This window comes from Ovis canadensis, chromosome Y, assembly GCF_042477335.2.
Source record: "Ovis canadensis isolate MfBH-ARS-UI-01 breed Bighorn chromosome Y, ARS-UI_OviCan_v2, whole genome shotgun sequence".
Taxonomy (NCBI): Eukaryota; Metazoa; Chordata; class Mammalia; order Artiodactyla; family Bovidae; genus Ovis; species Ovis canadensis.
Genome location: NC_091271.1, coordinates 13,933,421 through 13,953,636, shown reverse-complemented (window position 1 = coordinate 13,953,636; position 20,216 = coordinate 13,933,421).

The following is a 20,216-nucleotide window of genomic DNA, read 5'->3' as shown; positions in this document are numbered from 1 at the left end:
TGGGGGAAAACATGACTGTCTAGGCCTACGTCTTTCTTTTCTTTTGATATTGTGGAAGGGTTTGTTGTTGTTGTTTGTTTGTTTGTTTTTAACCCAAAGCAGGTGATAGAGTGTCTAGTTCTAGTAGGTCAATCTTAGTGAATGAACTGGAGATGTATACAGCAGTCATGCTCCCTTAATGACCTGAACTTGGCAGACTAGCCCAGTGCTCCTAGAAAGGATTCATGCTGATGTTCAAATACAGGAAAGTTTGCTTAGAACTCTGTGGTTGCATCCAGTTCATTTCCAACACTGAAGCAGAAGGATGATATAGGCCTAAGATACCAGACCAGTGTCTACAGGTGGCCTTTGGAGAGAGCAGAGGGGACCCTGAATTGTGTATATAAATATGCACACCTTGAACCATAAACTTCTGGGTTATAGATAGTGAGAAATTTGCAGTCAGACAGTCTCTAAACAGGAACTGGAGATAAATATGTGGATGCTTTGGAGTCAATATTAACTTGGTTTAAAAAGTTAATATACTGATGCAGACATTAGTTTTTTTTTTTTTTTTTTTTCCTTTTTTCCGGAAACTTGATGTTAGTATGTGGGGTACAGATCACACATTCTGCACCCTAGAAATAATTATGGCTAATTCCTGAATCCACTCTCCCCTCTTCTGTTGCAAACCCATGTTGCTCTACATGGGAATGTTTAATATTTTAGACAATTGGGAGAGCAAAAATGTCAGAAAGACCTAAGAGGCTGTATGTGTTAGAAATATATGTCTTCAGAAATTCCCTGGCTTGACATGTTCTGAGAAAAATCCCAACAAGTGGACTCAGATGCACAAAAGTGGAAGTGACTGGCGAACTTAGAAGCAAACATTGGTGTGTAAATACAGAGAGTATAAGATGTAGCTATCTTTTAAGAGAAAATATAGGATTTTGTTGAATTGGAAATTGGACAGAATTTTTGTTAGATGATTCCAGAGACAAGTGAAAAGGGTCACTTGGAAACACAAAATAATTCATATATGAATATTCATACTTAGATACACAATCTGAACGATGAAACTCCTCAGTGCTTGATGAAAACTTTTTGTCTAGTAAAAGCACCAGAGGCAGGGAAGCTTCGGCCCAGATATTCATTCATGGACTCATAGTGAAGTAATGCATCTTTGACCAGAAGGCAACTAACCACAAAGTGACCTAGCTAAGTATGGATGGCCTTCAATTGCTAGAAAATTTTTTTTTTTTTCCTCTCAAGCTGGGAATGGAGTGTGTGTTGAATGTGAGGTAACATTGGTAAGAGATTTCGAGTTATTGACCTTGAGTAGATAACTAGTGGTGAAAAAAGAGGAATAGCTTTTCATGTTGTAGTGCAGAATAGATATTGCTGTTGTCCTGTTGCTCAGGTGGAATATGGCCTAGTGGACGAGAATGGAACTGAAAGAAGAGCTGTCCCTAGGAGGGACAAATGGTAATTATTGCCTTATCATTTTGATATGCTTCAAGATTTTTTTTTTGCTGGGGGAGGTCAAGGGAGTATGGTGGCTTATCAGATGCTTCATGATCCAAGAGGCTCAGACCTGCCTTAAACATACCTTAAGTTTCACATTAGATTTGCTTTGCCTCCAAAGTCTATTTTCCTCTGAGACAATCCCAGCATTCAGCTTTTTGCTGGGAGGATTCTGGGATTGTGTGGAATCAGGTGGGGGCAGGGAGGGGTGGGATGTGGTGCTTCCTCAACTCCAGCATTGCCATGATGGTCTTCGTGTGCACCCAGCAGCCATAACATTGTTTCATGGAGGACAGTGGGCTCACACTTTTCCCACTGGCCTAAGCAGGAGAGAAGCTAAGAGGCCCTTTGTATTTTAGGCCTCATGGTTAGAGTGGTGCTCTGGGACCTTCAAAGGGGAAGGAGAGAAGTGCTTTGGGCAGTGATACAAGTGCTTTAGGGTCCTAGCCACTCCCCCACACTGTTAGGGTCTGGAAGAGAGTCAGATGCTTACGTGAGTGACCCTAGTTTCTTTGCCAGTATTTATGGCCTGTGTGATTCTGTCTCTTTTGCAACTGGCTACCTTACTGACTCCTGGGTGGCAGCCACTGGAATGAGAAGCAGCTGGGGCTGGGATGGATGGACTGCTCAGTTTGCCCTGTGGCCCAAGTTATTTGTCTAAAGTCAGATGTGACTTGATGGTTCTCTCCAAGGTTTGTCTTTGGAAAAGATACCTGATATTTTTGTTGAGTAAGAATCCACTGAGGCTTCTAGAAAGTAGAAATGTCCTTCCTTTAGTTTTTAAGAACTGTGTTTCTCAAAGTTACAGTGTCATTCAGCTCTTCTGTGTTTCACACTTGGCGATCAGACTTGGGGAAGTTGGCTTGAAGAAGTTCCAACAAGACAAAAATATAGTTTGTGAACTAAAATACAAGAGGCAGAGGTGATCAATTTACACAGATTTGGAATTGAGGGAGAAGTCATATTCATTTACATGCAGAAGCCCTTGTAAAATTAAACACTGTAAGCTATAATAAAATTGTCTAGGTGCAGACATACAGGAGTGGATGATTCAGGTGAAGATGCTGACAGTAGAACAGATGGACATTTCAAGAACCTCTCCCAGGATACCTCCTCCTACATCATTTCTGACAGTCCCCTTGCCCAACCTAATTTCTGTTGTTCTGTTCATAGTATGGCAAGGAGACCAACAATCTGGATCCGAAGACTTAAATTTTTAAAAAGCTATTGCTTCCCCTTCCTGTTTCACCACCCACTTCCCTCCCTTACTAGAGATCTATAGAGGGCACACTATGCTAAGTGTACACAGGGTCGAAGAAGGCTTGAACCTATCCTGGCTGGGAGAGTTCTTCCCCAGAAGCAGCTCTCCTAGGCTAGGCTGGATGGAGACAGATTTAGGAAGCCATTGGCTCCAGCTCACCCACATAAGATTCAGAGTGGGGATTGCTGATGTGTGGTGCTGGGGCAGCGAATCACCACTCCCAAGACTAAAAGGGCCTTCAAGGAGTGATAGGACGGGTATAGGAAGCTAGAAGGTGCCCTTGAATGGACAAATATGCAAATTTTAAAAGAAACACTGATGTCAGAGGCCATCTGGCTTTGGGAGAGTGCTCAGGTGTACTGTCTTCACCTTCTGCCTTGGTTTTACTTAAATTGATACCAAGGATTCCCTTTCAGGCCTGATAGTGCCATGGAGCCATTTCTCACATCTCTAACCTTGGCATCCTGAGGAGCAATAGATGCCGAGAAGTATCTCTACTGGTACTTCAAGAGCCCAGTTTGAGACAGCTCTGGGTTATGGAGTACACAGCATTGGGTGTGGGTACTTTCCAAAGTATCACAAAAATCTAGGAAATTAGGGATAGCATGGGGAGAGGAGGTTGGGCACTGACATCTGCTGCCTGGGAAAGCAAGGTTGGAGAAAAGAAAGGATACTACACCTTCTTTCACGGTTTGACTTTTTATGTGGACACACGAGATCCAGCAGTTCCAAACATGGTTCAAATCATTACTGCTTAATTATCTACACATTTCTTACCTTCTTCCCTGGTTTTGAGTCTTAGGCAGGTATGGAATCTCTTGTAAATAGTTTTACTGCTGTATGTATATAATTTATTCTTTTATGTGCCAAAACTTGGGTGGCAAAGCAGGCATGTTTAGGAGCGGGAGATCTGAAAGTAGCTGCCTCGCCTCCCCCATATCTAATCTGTGTTATTCTTGTAGGGGAAACAGGAGTTTTATTAGGACCATTGCATTCACTCCTAGGTATTTCACCGTAAGAACACTTTATCATGGAAGGGAAAATTGTGGAAAGCTTTAAAAGGGACCAAAAGTTTACTGGATATAGAAGAAAGTACATTTAAGACTTCTTGTGGACTAACAAGTTCTGTAACACTGAGTTCTCAGTTCTTTAACACCAAGAAGATTACATCATGACCTTTGTTGTTGTTTAGTCACGCAGGTGTGACTCACTCTTTGTAACCCACGAACTGCAGCCCACCAGGATTCTCCGTCCATGGAATTCTTCAGTCAGAAATACTGGGGTATGTTGCTGTTTGCATCTCTGGATGAACTTCTCAACCCAACGATCAAACGTGGGTCCCCTGCAATGCAGGATTTTTTTTTTTGTTTGTTTTTAATCTATGACCTACCTGGAAAGACAGAGTTAACAGTCTTTCAGTGTATCCTTTAACCTTGCATTTAGGTAATATGACTAGGGAGGTCTTCCAGACTTGTTTTAAAAGGACATGATAGCAATTTCAAATGAAAACATTAAAGTAACAGTTGGGTCTTTTCTGCATTCCAGACCTGAGTTTGATCAGAAGCAAGATGGGATGTGTGAGGTGTAGGGGAAAGTGGGCCTGGTTAGGGGAAGAGGAAAAGGACAGTGGCAGAAAGAGCAGGACAACTGTCCTCTTGTCTTTTTACTGGCCATGTCTTCTATTTTTCAGTCAATTACAGTGCAAAACTTGGGGTAGGAACTCATTCATTGGTGTTATTGGCAAGCTATGTAGAGACACTTCTTGGCAGTTTTCTTTAGTGACATTCCTGTGTCTTGGCATCTGACAGACAACCTTGCAGCCTTCTATAAGATGCACTTTGCAATTATGAAGAATGGTCCATATTTGAGTGGTTTTCCTTCTGATACTCTGTCACTCTATGAAGAGTCAAGCAGAGGCTTGTGCAGAGAATTTAATGACTTTCATTTGTATGATACTGAGATCTGATAGATAGAGTGCCTGATGAATTATGGAATAAGGTTCATGACATTGTACAGGAGACAGGAATCAACACCATCCCCATGGAAAAGAAATTCAAGAAAGCAAAATGGCTGTCTGGGGATGCCTTACAAATAGCTGTGGAAAGAAGAGAAGTGAAAAGCAAAGGAGAATAGGAAAGATATAAGCATCTGAATTCACAGTTACAAAGAATAGCAAGAAGAGATAAGAAAGGCTTCTTCAGCGATCAATGCAAAGAAATAGAGGAAAACAACAGAATGGGAAAGACTAGAGATCTCTTCAATAAAATTAGAGATACCAAGGGAACATTTCATGCAAAGATGAGCTTGATAAAGGACAGAAATGGTATGGACCTAACAGAAGCAGAAGATATTAAGAAGAGGTGGCAAGAATATACGGAACAACTGTACAAAAAAGATCTTCACGACCCGGATAATCACGATGGTGTGATCACTCATCTAGAGCCAGACATCCTGGAATTCCAGTGGAGCTGTTTCAAATCCTGAAAGATGATGCTGTGAAAGTGCTGCACTCAATGTGCCAACAAATTTGGAAATCTCAGCAGTGGCCACAGCACTGGAAAAGTTCAGTTTTCATTCCAATCCCAAAGAAAGGCAATGCCAAAGAATGCTCAAACTACCACACAATTGCACTCATCTCACATGCTAGTAATGTAATGCTCAAAATTCTCCAAGACAGGCTTCAACAATATGTGAACCGTGAACTTCCTGATGTTCAAGCTGGTTTTAGAAAAGGCAGAGAAACCAGATATCAAATTGCCAACATCTGCTGGATCATCAAAAAAAGCAAGAGAGTTCCAGAAAAACATCTATTTCTGCTTTGTTGACTGTGCCAAAGCCTTTGACTCTGTGGATCACAAGAAACTGTGGAAAATTCTGAGAGATGGGAATGCCAGACCACCTGACCTGCTTCTTCAGAAATCTGAATGCAGGCCAGGAAGCAACAGTTCGAATTGAGATGGAACAACAGGCTGGTTCCAAATAGGAAAAGGTGTGCTTCAAGGCTGTATATTGTCACCCTGCTTATTTAACTTATATGCAGAGTACATCATGAGAAACCCTGGACGGGAAGAAACACAAGCTGGACTCAAGATTGCTGTGAGAAATATAAATCCCCTCAGATATGCAGATGACACCACCCTTACGGCAGAAAGTGAAGAGGAACTAAAAAGCCTCATGATGAGAGTGAAAGAGGAGATTGAAAAAGTTGGCTTAACGCTCAACATTCAGAAAACGATGATCACGGCATCCCCCATCACTTCATGGGAAATGGATGGGGAAACAGTGGAAACAGTGTCAGACTTTTTTTTTTTTTTTTTTTGGGGGGGGGGCTCCAAAATCACTGCAGATGGTGATTGCAGCCATGAAATTAAAAGATTCTTACTCCTTGGAAGAAAAGTTATGACCAAACTAGATAGCATATTAGAAAGTAGAGACATTACTTTGCTGATTAAGATCCTTTTAGTCAAGGCTATGGTTTTTCCAGTGGTCGCATATGGATGTGAGAGTTGGACCGTGAAGAAGGCTGAGCGCTGAAGAATTGATGCGTCTGAACTGCGGTGTTCGTGTTGGAGAAGACTCTTGAGAGTCCCTTGGACTGCAAGGAGATCCAACCAGCCCATGCTGAAGGAGATCAGCCTGGGATAACTTTGGAAGGAATGATGCTACAGCTGAAACTCCAGTACTTTGGCCACCTCATGCAAACAGTTGACTCATTGGAAAAGACTCTGATACTGGTAGGGATTGGGGCCAGGAGGAGAAGGGGATGACAGAGGATGAGATGGCTGGATGGCATCACTGACTCAATGGATGTGAGTCTGAGTGTACTCCAGGAGTTGGTGTTGGACGGGAGGCCTGCTGGGGTGCAGTTCATGGGGTCACAAAGCAACAGACACGGCTAAGCGACTGAACTGACCTGAACTGACTGAGTGGCCGTATGATTTTTTTCCCCCATTTTTTTGACACTATCTGAACATTATAAACTCAATAACTATCCCTTCCTTTGGTCCCTTTCCTCACTTTCTGTATGTCTGTGAGTCTCTTCTTATTTTGTAGCAAGATATGTCATTTCCTTTTAGATTCTTCCTATAATGGATATGGATATTTTGGATAACATGTCATAACATATTTCTTCTCCTCTGACTTACTTCACTCAGTATGACACTCTCTATGTGCATCCATATTGCTTCAAATGACGTTGTTTCATTCTTTTTAATGACTGAATAAAATTTCATTGTACACATGAACCCCAGCTTCCTTCTATTCATCTTCTGTTAGACATCTATGTTGCTTCCATGTCTTAACTATCGTAAATAGTGCTTCAGTGAATATTGGGGTACGTGTGTTCCCTTCAGTCATGGTTTCCTTGGAGTATATGCCTACTAGTGGGATTGCTGGTTGTATACTAGCTTATTACTCCTAGGTTTTCTCCACACTGTTCTCCAAATGGCTGTATCGGTTTACATTCCCGTGAGTAGTGTTACAGGGTTCCCTTCTCTCCACACCCTCTCCAGCATTTATCAATTGTGAACTTTCTAATTATGATCACTAGAAAGTTGCCATATCTCTTACCTGATTGCTGGGGTCCAGCCCCGGTGGATCCAGGGAATTCAAAGGGTGGATGGCGTTGGCCTGGAAAGACTTGTTTATTGACTGATATAAGATTAGATTAAGAAACTATAGTGTAGTAAGAAGATTAAGTGGAGGAAGAGGGCTGAATAGCTTGGTTTACGCGGAAGACCAATAAAATTCCAGACAAGGAATTTGCACCATCTGCGTTGGGCCACCGGCGCTCGCTTGAATATCTAAGGGTGCCTCACCTTAGGCTCCCTTTTGCGTGGGTTTTAACAGCCAGGGCAAGTAAGTAGACTTGGCAGGCCACCGCACCCCAGGTGGAGATTCAGCCTGAAATTAAAGTAAAGAGCAGAGGGAGGGAAAGAGAGAGAAGAAGAGAGAAAGAGAGAGAAACGTGGGAGCCAGATTCCCAAGACACAAGGCCGAGAGACTTGTCCGAGAAACTGGTCTGAGAAGCTAGTTCCATTCTTCATTGTTCAGAAGGCCTTTTATACTTTTTATAAAACATGGAGATCAATGGGTAACACAAAATTATGTAGCGTTCGCAACCCAGATTCTTTCTGTATATCATTTTGTATACAAAAGGTCTCAGGTGATTTTCCATTATCTTCTGGTCAAGAGGCGTGTTAACACTTTTTGTCTTTCTTCCTTAATGAATGTTAATTTTGTTTCCCCTGAAGTGTTTTTCTTTAATCTACATCTCCTTAAAGCACTAAAGTTACATCTCTATAGAACAAAGGTGTAGTGGGTTATAACAAAGAAAGTACTTAACTCAAATATCTAATGTTGTTAATACATGGTCTACTACTTGTTTTTCTATATACCAACTATATCTAAAAATAAAGGATATGAAAATTTGGCACCAAGTATTGGCTCAACAAAGGAAACCCTTAATCAGTCCTATTCTAAAGATTTTGACTCCTCGGAAGCCCCTACATTCCTAGGATGTTTTAAGCTTCCTGTGCCTCCTGTGGTCAGGAGGCCTCAAATAATCACACGCGCAGCTGTAGGAGTCCTGCAGGCAGGCTAGAAAGCCATCAGAGGGGTTTTGGATTGAAACACTCTTTCAAATGCAGAAGACTAAAGCCCTGAATTGACTTTTTCCAGAGAATGTCAGAAGAGTGGAAAAGCAGAGCACAAAAACCGGCAGATTTTTGTTGGGGTACATGCTTAGGAATTTCCAGAGGGGTCCCTGAAGTCTGAGTATGCCTTGCATATGTCACCTTCCTTCCTCATGACCTTGTCACTGGTGGGATTCCTCACACTGGCTTCCGGCATCTGATAATAGTTTTGATTTGCATATCCCTAATAATTAGCAGTATTGAGCATCTTTTCATGTGACTGTTGGCCACCTGTATGGCTTTGTCCTTTTCTTTTATCATTTTTTTTTGTCCTTTACCTTTTTATATTTACTGTAATGTGTGGTTTATAGCTCAAATGAAACATCCATGTATTTTATGCATTTGTAAACATGGTGTGTTTAGGTTAACATCTTAAACTTTTGCCTGTTTTTAAATCATGTTGTTGTGTTGTTGTTGAATTTTAAGAGTTCATTTGTGTATTCTGACGTCAGTCCCTCTGAAGTTACTTGAATTGGAAATATTTTGTGCAAATGTAAAATATAGTTTTTAAAACTTCTGCTTCTTTATTATGCTTTACAGATATTTTTTTTTTCTACAAATTGAAAGTTTGTGACTACCCTGTAGTGTCCTTAAGTACCATTTTTTCCAACATCATTTCCTCATGTTGTGTCCCATTTGGTAATTCTCACAATAGTTTGAAAACTTCCAATAGCAAAAAGATTATAACTCACTGGAAGCCTATATGTTAGTCAGCTCAAAAGGTTAGCACTTTTTAGCAATAAAATATTTTAATTAAGGTAAAAACTTTATTTTTTTAACATTCATATTTCACACTTAATAGATTGCATTGTACTGTATACATGGCTTACATTTGTTCTGGGAAGCCCAAAAAGTTATTCCGCTCTGGCCAGTCAGGAACACCATATTTTTCACCTTCGTCTTCACTCTTCTTCAGTAACTCTCCTGGAAAATTTTCTTTGCCCATCTTCAAGATTCTTGCTCTTTACATACACAGCTTAGCATATGGCCAGAAACCTAGTGGGTCATCTTTAAATTTGGAAACTCCTTTTCCTGTGTGTGCAAATTTCATGGCCCATCTTCACTTTAGTACACGTCTTTACAAATTCTGATCACTTTATTTATTTCTCAGCTTTTAAATTTATTTTTATTTATTTTTTAAAAATAGATTTTATTGTGGAAATGCTGCACAGCAGAATATGGTCACAACTGTATTAGGATACAATACAGTTATTATTAATGTATTCCAGAATTTAACAAATCTTCCAAAACTGAAAATTTGTACCCATCAAACACAACTCCCCATTTCTCCATCCTTAAAATTTTGGTGGCCTTGATTCTGTTTTCTGTTTCCATGAGTTTGACACTTTATAAAAACCTCATACAAGTGGAATGATGTAGTATTTTGTCTTTTATGTCTGAATTATTTCTTAGTACACTTAGCTCATCCATTTTGTAACATGATAGGCTTTTGTTTTTTGAGGCTTCAGGTATGTGCATAACTTCATATATGTATATAATACATTTTGCAGACTATCTGTTCATCTGCTAGTAAGTGGATGGTTTCTTCATTTTGGCTATTGTGAATTATGCTCTAATGACAATAGTTGTGCACATTTTTTATTACTTTTTAATTAATATTTATTTATTTATTTTACTTTACAATACTGTATTGGTTTTGCCATACATTAACATGAATCCACCATGAGTGTACATGAGTTCCCAATCCTGAACCGCCACCCCCACCCCCACCTCTCTCCCCATATCATCTCTCTGGGTCATCCCAGTGCACTAGCCCCCAGCAACCTGTATCCTGTATCGAACCTAGACTGGCGATTTGTTTCTTACATGATAGTATACCTGTTTCAGTGCCATTCTCCTAAATCATCCCACCCTCTCCCTCTCCCACAGAGTCCAAAAGTCTGTTCTATACATCTGTGTCTCTTTTTCTGTCTCACATACAGAGTTATCATTACCATCTTTCTAAATTCCATATATATGTGTTAGTATACTGTATTGGTGTTTTTCTTTCTGGCTTACTTCTTTTTGTTCTTTCAGCTCTGTGTTCAGATATAGGATTGCTAGATTATCTAGAAGTTTAATTTTAACATTTTGTAGAACCTGCATATTTATCACGGTGGTGATGGTGTTTTAGTCACTTAGTCCTGTCCAACTCATGTGACCCCAGGGACCTGCCAGGCTTCTCTATCCATGGTGTTTCTCTAGGCTAGGATACTGAGTGGGTTACCAGGTCCATCACATATTTTCCATAGAAGTTGCCTTATTTACTTTCTAGTGAATAGTGTAGGAGGGTTCCAGTTTATTCCAGATCCTCACCAATATTTGTTATTTACTGTGTTGTTGTTGTTGTTGTTGTGTGTGTTTAATGACCCTCCTAATGGATGTGTAATGATAGCTCATTGTGGCATTGAGGTATTTGTGTATTACTCTGGAGAAATAGTTGTGTTCTGTATCTTAACTCTTGGGCTCTTTGTTGTACTATTAACTTATAGAAGTTCATTTTACATTTTGGATATTAACCCTTTCTCAGATATATACTTTTCAAATATGTTGTCCCATTTGATTGGTTTCCTTTTCTCTGTGTTGGCTATGTCCTTTGACCCAAAAATGTTTTTCTTTTGGTTACATTTACCTGTTTTGTTGCAGATGTAGGAGACCATCATTAACTCTCAGGAAGCCTTCCGATATTTTCTTCTAGGAGTATTATGGTTTTGGGTTTTACACTTAAGTCTTTAATTCATTTGATTTTAAATGTATTTGTTTATTTATTATTTATTTTTAGCCATGCTGGCTATTTGTTGCCCTGCAGGCTTTTCTCTAGTTGAAGTGAGCAGAGGCTACTGCATTGTTTCGGTATGCAGGCTTCAGATTGCAGTGGCTCCTCTTTTTGTGGAGCACAGACTCTAAAGTGCGCAATAGTTGTGGCTCCCAGGCTCTAGTGTACAGTCTCAGTAACTGTGGTGCATGGGCTTAGTTGCTCCATGGCATGTGGGATTCTCTTGGATCAGGGAATGAACCTAGGTCTTCTGCACTGACAGGAGAATTATTGCCACCAGGGAAGTCCAATCCATTTGATTTTTTTTTTTTCTATTGTTAAATGTACGGCTTAATGGTATCAAGTGTATCCGCAATGTTGTGCAACCATTACCACCATTCACTTACAGAATTATTTTCATCTTTTTTTTTTCAGTTTTTTAAAATTTCCTTTTAAATTGAAGGATAAATGTTTTATAACTGGGTTGGTTTATGCCATATATCAACATAATATTCTAATTTTTAAAAAAAGGTATAAGGGTCTAGTTGTATTATTTTGCGTGTGAAGTCTAGTTCCTCAACATCATTTGTTGAGGACACTGTCTTGTTCCCAGGGTGATTTTGATACTGTTGAAAATAGTCCACCATAAAAATGTGAGGATTTATTTCTTGACTCTGTTTAGTTTGTTGAATTTTATCTCTTTTTATGTATTGACTGAGCAGAGCATCTGCTTCCTCATGTGTTTTTGACACTGTTGTTGAATGTCAGCGGACCTTACAAATATGAGGGTTTGTTTCTGGGCTTGCTATCTCCTCTGTCGGTTGGTCTGTATCTCTGTGTTCTTGTGCCACATTCATTTGATCACCCCAGCAGTGCAATATGTTTTGATTCCACAAGGTGTGACTTCTCTAACTTTCTTCCTCGTTTTTACATTTATTTTGGCTTTCTGAAATTTTTTGAGAAATTATTTAATTTTAGGATTTTTAAATTATTTTGCAAAAGTGCTATTGGAATCTTTAGAGAGATTGCTTTGGTGTGTGGATTGCTTTGGACAGTATGCAAAAAAAAAATTTTTAGGTCTTCCAATGCATGAACATTGAGTATCTTTCCGTATTTTTTATCTTATGTAATTCTTTTCTTGAACGATTTGTAGTTTCAGTGTACAAATCATTGGCCTCTTTAAGTTTCTTCCTAAGTATTTTTTTTTTTTTTATTTTCATTTTTTCAATCAGGCCCTCTGTCAGATCTAGTCTCTTAAATTTATTTCTCATGCCCACTATATAGTCATAAGGGATTTGATTTAGGTCAAACCTGAATGGTCTAGTGGTTTTCTCCTCTTTCTTCAATTTCACTCTGAAGTTAGCGATAAGGAGTTCATGATGTGAGCCACAGTCAGCTCCTGGTCTTGTTTTGGCTGACAGTATAGAGCTTCTCAATCTTTGGCTCTAAAGAATATAATCGATCTGACTTTGGTGTTGACCATCTGGTCATGTCCATGTGTAGCATCTTCTCTTGTGTTGGAAGAGAGTGTTTGCTATGACCAGTACATTCTCTTGGCAAAACTCTGTTAGCCTTTGTTGTGCTTCATTCTATACTCCAAAGCCAAACTTGCCTGTTACCGTAGGTGACTCTTGACTTCCTACTTTTGTAGTCCAGTCCACTAAAATGAAAAGGACATCTTTTTTGATTGTTAGTCCTAGAAGGTTTTGTAGGACTTCACAGAATCGTTCAATTTCAGCATCTTGAACGTTATTGGTTGGGGCATAGACTTGGATTACCTGATATTGAATGGTTTGCCTTTGAAACGAACAGAGATCACTCTGTCGTTTTTGAGATTTTTGCATCCGAGTACTGAATTTTGGGCTCTTTTGTAGACTATAATGACTACTTCATTTGTTCTAAGGGATTCTTGCCCACAGTAGTAGATATACTGGTTATCTGAGTTAAATTCACTCATTCCAGTCCATCTTAGTTCACTGATTCATAGAATGTCGCAGTTCACTCTTGTCTTCTCCTGTTTGACCACTTCCAAAAGCAAGAAAGTTCCAGAAAAAAACATGTGTTTCTGCTTTATTGACCATGCCAAACCCTTTGACTGTGTGGATCACAATAAACCGGAAAATTCTGAGAGAGATGGGAATACCAGACCACCTGACCTGCCTCTTGAGAAACCTGTATGCAGGTGAAGAAGCAGCAATTAGAACTGAACATGGAACAACAGACTGGTTCCAAACAGGAAAAGGAGTACACCAGGGCCATCTATTGACACCCTGCTTATTTAGCATATATGCAGAGTAGTATATCATGAGAATTGCTGGGTTGGAGAAAGCACAAGCTGAAATCCTGATTGCTGAGAGAAGTCAATAACCTCAGATATGCAGATGACACCATCCTTATGGCAGAAAGGGAAGAAGAACGAAAGAGCCTCTTGATGAAAGTGAAAGAGCAGAATGACAAATTGTCTTAAAGCTCAACATTCAGTAAACTAGGATCATGGCATCCAGTCCCATCACTTCATGCTAAATAGATGGGGAAACAGTGAAAACAGTGGCTGACTTTATTTTGGGGGGCTCCAAAATCACTGCAGATGGTGATTGCAGCCATGAAATTAAAAGGCGCTTACTCCTTGCAAGGAAAGTTGTGACCAACCTAGACAGCATATTAAAAAGCAGATACATTATTTTGTCAACAAAGGTCCGTCTAGTCAAGGCTGGTGGTTGTTCTAATAGTCATGTGTGGATGTGAGAGATGGACTATAAAGAAAGCTGAGAACTGCTGCTTTTGAACTGTGGTGTTGGAGAAGCCTCTTGAGAGTCTCTTGGACTGCAAGGAGATCCAAGCAGTCCATCCTAAAGGAAGTCAGTCCTGGGTGTTCACTGGAAGGACTTGTGTTGAAGACGAAATTCCAATACTTTGGCCACCCGATGTGAAGAGTGACTCTTTGGAAAGGACCCCAATGCTGGGAAAGCTTGAGGGCAGGAGGAGAAGGGGATGAGAGAGGATGAGACAGTTGGATGATATACCTACTCAATGGACATGGGTTTGTGTGGTCTGTGGGAGTTGGTGATGGACATTGATGCCTAGCATGCTGTGGTTCGTGGGGTCAAAAGAGTCGGGCAGGACTCTGTGACTGAACTGAACTGAACTGATCTCTGCATGGAAGTTAAATAAACAGAGTACAGTATACAGCCTTGAGGTACTCTTTTTGCCAGTTTTGAACAGTCCATGTCAAGTACTAACTGTTGCTTCTTTCATGTATACAGCCTTCTCAGAAAACAGATAAAGTTGTCTCATATTTATATCTCTAAGAATTTTCTATAGTCCACACAAAGGCTTCCCTGGTGGCTCAGATGGTAAAGCGGGAGATCTGGGTTTGATCTCTGCATCAGGAAGATCCTCTGGAGAAGGAAATGTCAATCCACTCCAGTACTATTGCCTGGAAAATCGCATAGACAGAGGAGCCGGGTAGGCTACAGTTCATGGGGTCACAAAGAGTCGGATACGACTGAGAGACTTCACTCTCACACAAAGGCTTTATCATAGTAAGTGAAGCATAAGCAGATAATTTTCCTGGAACCCCTGTGCCTTTTATGTGATCCAGTGGATGTTTTCAATTTGATCTCTGGTTCCTCTCCATTTCCAAATCCAGCTGTACATCTGGAAGTTCTCAGTTCACATACTGTTAAGCCTAGCTGGAAGGATTTGGAGCATTTCTTTGGTAGTGTGTGAAATCAGTGCAACTGTGTGGTAGTTTGAACATTTTTTTTCGCATTCTGCATCTTTGGGATTGTAGTGAACACTAACATTTTCTTGTTCTGTGGTCACTGCTGAGTTTTCCAAATTTGCTGGCATATTGAGTGCAGCACTTTCAGAGGATCATCTTTTAGAGATTGAAATACCTGAGCTGAAAGTCCATTACCTTCACTAGCTTTGTAGTGATGCTTCCTAAGGCCCACTTGACTTTACACTCCAGGATATCTGGCTCTAGGGACCATTGTGATTATCTGAATCATTAGTACTTTTTTTTTTTCCTTCAAATTCTTCTGTGTGTTTTTGCTATCTCTTCTTTATCTTTCCTGCTTCTCATAGTTTTGCCATTTTTGTTATTTATTGTGCCCATTTTTGCATGAAATGTTACCTTGGTGTCTCCAATTTTCTTGAAGAGATCCCTAATCTTGTTTTTCTCTGTTTGTGTGCATTGTTCACCTAACAGGCTTTATCTCGCCTTGCTATTCTGGAACTCTGCATTCAGAAGGGTATATCTTTCCTTTTCTCCTTTGTCTTTTGCTTCTCTTATTTTCTCAGCTACTTGTAAGCCCTGCTTAGACAACCATTTTATTTTCTTGCATTTCTTGTTCTTTGGGATGGTTTTGATCACCAACCCTGTACAATATTATGAACCTCCATCCATAGTTCTTCACTCTATGCTATGTAATGCCTTGAATCATTTTTTTAAAAAATCTCCACTGTATAATCATAAGGGATTTGATTTAGGTTATACCTGGAAGGGAGGCTTCAACAGTATGTGAACAAGGAATTTCTATATCTTCAAGTTGGATTGACAAAAAGCAGATGAACCAGAGATCAATTACCAAACTTCTGTGGATCATAGAAAAGGCAAGAGATTACCAGAAAAGCAGCTACTTCTGCTTTACTGACTATGCCAAAGCCTTTGATTGTGTGGATCATGACAAACTGGAAAATCCTTCAAGTCGAAGGAATACCAGACCACCTTACCTGCTTCCTGGGAAATTTGTATGCAGGTCAAGAAGCAGTGGTTAGGAACAGAATGGTTAGAGCAACAGACTGGGGCCAAATTGGGGAAGGAGTTCATCAAGCCTGTATATTGTCACCGTGTTTATTTAATTTATATGCAGAGTACATATAAGAGTACCTGTGAAATCTTGTGCTGGATGAAGCACTAACTGGAATCAAGACTGCTGGAAGAAACATCAATAACTTCAGAAATTGGTTAAGGCTGACACCACCTCAGATGACACCACCCTTCTGGCAGAACATGAAGGGGAACTAAAGATCCTTTTAATGAAAGTGAAAGAGGTTCCAGGAGCCAGCACGAGAAATCCCACCCATGACAAAGGTCAGGTGGAAGAGACCTGACGGGAAAGGCGTATCAGGACTCAAGGGATGCCTTGGACCTGCTCAAGCACTATCCCCAAACCAGAGTCTGTCTGTCTTACCATTTATGCCTTCCACCAACTCCTCTGATACGAATGGGGGGCTATCCCCGACCACGTTTCTCTGAAGAAAATGAACTTAGGGCTCTAGTTAATAAGTCTCTTTGGCATAATAGGAGTTCGGTCAGTTCAGTTCAGTTCAGTTCAGTTCAGTCACTCAGTAGTGTCTAGCTCTTTGCGATCCTGTAATCGCAGCACATTAGGCCTCCCTGTCCATCACCGACTACCAGAGTTGGCACAGACTCACGTCCATCAAGTCAGTGATGATATCTAGCCATCCCATCCTCTGTCATCCCCTTCTCCTCCTGTCCCCAAAGCCTCCCAATATCACAGTCTTTTCCAGTGAGTCAATTCTTCGCATGAAGTGTCCAAAGTACTGGAGTTTCAGCTTAAGCATCATTCCTTCCAAAGAAATCCCATGGTTGATCTCCTTCAGAATGGACTGCATGGATCTCCTTGCAGTCCAAGGGACTCTCAAGAGTCTTCTTCAACACCAACACCACAGTTCAAAAGCATAAATTCTTAGGTGCTCAGCCTTCTTCACAGTCCAACTCTCACATCCATACATGACTACTGGAAAAACCATAGCCTTGACTAGATGGACCTTAGCCAGCAAAGTAATATCTCTGCTTTTGAATATGCTATCAACGTTGGTCATAACATTTCTTCCAAGGAGTAAGCGTCTTTGAATTTCATAGGTGGAGTCACCATCTGCAGTGATTTTGGAGCCCAAAATAATAAAGTCTTACACTGTTTTCACTGTTTCCCCATCTATTTCCCATGAAGTGATGGGACCGGATGCCATGATCTTCCTTTTCTGAATATTGAGCTTTAAGCCAATTTTTTCACTCTTCACTTTCACTTTCATCAAGAGGCTTTTAAGTTTCTCTTCACTTTCTGCCATAAGGGTGGTGTCATCTGCATATCTGAGGTGACTGATATTTCTCCCGGCAATCTTGATTCCAGTTTCTGTCTTCCAGTCCAGCATTTCTCATGATGTACTCTGCATATAAGTTAAATAAGCAGGGTGACAATATACGGCCTTGACGTACTCCTTTTCCTATTAGGAACCAATCTGTTGTTCCATGTACACTTCTAACTGTTGCTTCCTGACCTGCACACAGATTTCTCAAGAGGCAGATCAGGTGGTCTGGTATTCCCATCTCTCTCAGAATTTTCCAGGTTATTGTGATCCACACAGTCAAAGGGCTTGGCATGGTCAATAAAGCAGAAACACATGTTTTTTTTCTTGAATTCTCTTGCTTTTTCGATGATCCAGCAGATGTTGGCAATTTGATCTGTTTCCTATGGCTTTTCTAAAACCAGCTTGAAATTCAAGAAGTTCACGGTTGACTTATTACTGAAGCCTGGCTTGGAGAATATTGAGCATTACTTTACTAGCATGAGAGATGAGTGCAACTGTGCGGTAGTTTGAGTATTCTTTGGCATTGCCTCTTTTTGGGGTTGGAATGAAAATTGACGTTTTCCAGTGCTGTAATCACTGCTGGGTTTTCCAAGTTTGTTGACATATTGAGTGCAGCACTTTCACAGCATCATCTTTCAGGATTTGAAATAGCTCCACTGAAATGCCATCACCTCTACTAGCTTTGTTCGTAGTGATGTTTCTAAGGCCGACTTGACTTCACATTCCAGGATATCTGGCTCTAGATGAGTGATCACACTATTGTGATTATCCGCGTCATGAAGATTTTTTTGTACAGTTGTTCTGTGGTTTCTTTCCACCTCTTCTCAATACCTTCTGCTTCTGTAAGGCCCATACCATTTCTGTCCTTTATCGAGCCCATCTTTGCATGAAGTGTTCCCTTGGTATCTCTAATTTTCTTGAAGAGATCTATAGTCTTTCCCATTCTATTGTTTTCCTCTATTTCTTTGCATTGATCACTGAAGAAGGCTCTCTTATCTCTTCTTGCTATTCTTTGGAACTCTGCATTCAAATGCTTATACCTTTCCTATTCTCCTTTGCTTTTCACTTCTCTTCTTTTCACAGCTATTTGTAAGGCCTCCTCAGACAGACAGCCATTTTGCTTTTTTTGCATTACTTTTCCATGGGGATGGTCTTGATCCCTGTCTCCTGTACAATGTCACGAATCTCATTCCATAGTTCATCAGGCACTCTATGTATCAGATCTAGGCCCTTAAAACTATTTCTCACTTCCACTGCATAATCCAAAGGGATTTGATTCAGGTCATACCTGAATGGTCTAGCAGTTTTCCCTACTTTCTTTAATTTAAATCTGAATTTGGTAATAAGGAGTTCATGATCTGTGTCACATATGACCTCCTGGTCTTGTTTTTGTTGACTGTATAGAGCTTCTCCATTTTGGCTGGAAAGAATATAATCAATCTGATATCTGTGTTGACCATCTGGTGATGTCCATGTGTAGAGTCTTCTCTTGTGTTTTCAAAGAAGGTGTTTGCAATGACCAGTGCATTTTCTTAGCAAAAATCTATTAGTTTTTGCCGTGCTTCATTCCACATTCCAAGGCCAAATTTACTCCAGTGTTACTCCAGGTGTTTCCTGACTTCCAGCTTTTTCATTTCAGTCCCCTATCCTGAAGGACATCTTTTTTGTGTATTAGCTATAAAACGTCTTGTAGGTCTTCATAGAACCATTCAACTTCAGCTTCTTCAGTGCTATTGGTTGGGGCATAGAGTTGGATTACTGTGATATTGAATAGTTTGCCTTGGAAACAAACAGAGATCATTCTGTCCTTTTTGAGATTGTATCCAAGTACTGAATTTCTGATTCTTTTCTTGACCATGATGTGCCAGGAGCCAACGTGAGGAATTTCACCCATGACAAGGTCATGTGGCAGAGGCCTGATGGGCAAGGCAAGTCAGGCCTCAGGGTTTCCCCCTGGTATTTCCTGACCATGTACCCCCAAAATAAGAATCTGCCTGCCTTATTGTATTGTACTTTCCCACCCTTCTGACACTCTCTGGAAAAAGTTAATTCAGGGCTTCAGTCTCCTGCAAAAGAATGTCTCTGCTTAAAACACCCTCTGATAGCTCTCTAACTTGCCTAATAGTTTCCCCCAGACCTCTTACTGCTTGTGAACTGCTTGCAGCCCCACAACCACAAGAGGCACAAAGCTTAAAATCATCTTAAAGATACAGAGCCTATTCTAAAGAGCTAAAAATCATATTGGTGACAGGGTTTCACTGTTGACTCTATGATTGCTGCTAGACCGCCATATTCTTTATCTTTTAGGCACCTGGGAGGATGTTAATCAATGTAAATGGGATATGGGAAAGGATATATAATAGTTTTGATGTTAGCAATTCTAGACTTCTGAGTTAATTACTTTTCTTTTGTTATAAATCACTATACTCCTTTTACTTGTTATAAATTGCTGTATACTTGCTATGCAAGAATGTAACTTTATTTAGTGTTTTCTGTGAGTGGCACTCACTTCGGGAAGATCAAAACAAGTAAGTCTTCTGGTTGACAAACCCTTATCAGAAAAAAGGCTGTAAAATGTTAATTGCCCCTTTTGGCCAGAATATGATGTAAATCACCTAAGACTTGTGTATACAACTAGGTATGCAAAGAGAAAAGCCTGGTTTTGATGAGTCTGGGCTGCTAATGCTGCATAATTTTGTATTACCCATTGATCTCCATGTACAATCAAAAGGGTATAAAAGGCGTTTCTAGACAATAGAGGCCACACCAGTCATTGGAAATACTGTTTTACCCCGTGTTACTCTTTTCTTACTCTATTTTCTGGCTGAATTCCCATCTGGGGCGTGGAGGCTCGCCATGTCCACTTACTTGCCCCTTGCTTCTA